Raw genomic sequence first — 1,601 nt, forward strand, 5'->3', positions numbered from 1 at the left:
TAGATTAACACTTATTAAAATATTCCAGGTTACTATGCCGTTGTAGAATGAATATCTTGTTCAAATCCAATATTTCGTCTCTGTACACGGACATCTTCTAGAGAGGTTGTATCTTTTTCCGTGTCCGGATACGCATCGTGGCTCGTCGGTCGGTTGTTCAAATGGTTCAAATGGCTCTGAGCATTATGGGACTTAACATCGGAGGTCATCAGTCCCCTAGAACTTAGAACTACTTAAACCTAACTAAACTAAGGACATCACACACATCGATGCCCGAGGCAGGATTCGAACCTGCGACCGCAGCGGTCGCGCGGTTCCAGACTGTAGCGCCTAGAACCGCTCGGCCACCCGGGCCGGCATCGGTCGGTTGTTGTCGAGAAAAATAGTGAGTTCAAGAAAGACAAAAAATTATCAAAAGTGGATGTGCAACCAAGTTTTTCTCGTCGTCAGGGTAAAAGAAGAATACGAAAACAAGAGGCGAAAACAACTTTCTTGTGTACACCAGAAATTGAACTGAAATGTTAGGTAAATATAAGTTATAAGTAAAATATTTGCACTCTGCTGGAGCCAATGAGTTATTGCAATGGATCTTTTAAGCATGGAAGTCCGTAGGAAAACGGGTGTGTCTGGACGCCATGTTAACAGGTCTACTCGTATCCAGCAACAAAAATGAAACGCAACACAGAGACGAAGTTTACAGAACTAGGTATGCGGCGTTGTTTTGCATGTGGTGACTCGGACTCCGAGGGCTTTAGACGGCGGCGCGGGCAGAGCCGGCAGGGAGGGGCGGTCAGCCGCGAGGGCGGCGACCAGCTCAGCAGGCGCGAGCCCGGCTCCACCCCCGTCCCTGTGCCGTCCGTCCGCCGGGTCCGGCGGCTCAGTGTCTGCGGCAGCCGCCGGAACAAACACACATTTTGCACGTCTTATCGTTGTTGGCAGGGGGAGGGGGGCGCTGATTCACGCTGGGACGCCGCCAGCTGACGGGCTGGACGCTCACACACCTCCCTCTGCACCAGTCGCCTCACACTCGTCTCCAACTTTAGTCTTTCACCTACAATCCGTCGTCAGATAATAACCTTCCTCTGTTTCTCTAATTTCCTCACCTTCCTCTTGTACTTTCTATCTCCTGCCCTCCCCCCTCACCTACCCCCTCCCGTCCTCTCGATTCTCCTACCTCTCCTTTCCTGCTCTCTCCCCTCTCCTTCCCCCACCCTCCCCTCTCCACCCCACCCCAGCTCCTCCCCCATCTCCCATCTCCATCTCCTCTCCTCACCTCTCCTGCAGTTTTTGTATGTCCGTCCTTTTGGTTGATAGTTTGCAATCAGTTTCGGTGACTGAGTACCCCATCTTCAGGACTCAACTGACGCTGAGGGAGTGATCTTATCAGTGGCCAATAACTATGAACTGGCAGCAGTCACCTGCAGCAAATAGAACCGGCAACATCTGTTGGAGGCCAGCACCATTGCCGCGATAGAAGCGGCGAATAAGCAGTGCGGTGCGAGCCAGGGCCCGGTTCGGACTCTGGAGTCTGGACTTGATGGAGTGGTAGTCTCTGCACAGAGGCGAACGAGTGAGTTCTGGACACAGTGCCAAGACCGAGG

At 52.3% G+C, this 1,601-nt stretch overlaps 1 non-coding gene across 1 annotated transcript; it reads right to left on the reverse strand.

Annotated features, from left to right (window-relative positions):
* Positions 1-270: 270 nt before the first annotated feature.
* On the reverse strand, positions 271-354 carry Trnas-gga. The gene is given in 2 exon segments: positions 271-305; positions 315-354. It is a non-coding gene; the product is annotated as a tRNA-Ser (tRNA).
* Between the last annotated feature and the right edge of the window lie 1,247 nt (positions 355-1,601).

This window comes from Schistocerca americana, chromosome 1 (assembly GCF_021461395.2).
Source record: "Schistocerca americana isolate TAMUIC-IGC-003095 chromosome 1, iqSchAmer2.1, whole genome shotgun sequence".
Lineage (NCBI taxonomy): Eukaryota > Metazoa > Arthropoda > Insecta > Orthoptera > Acrididae > Schistocerca > Schistocerca americana.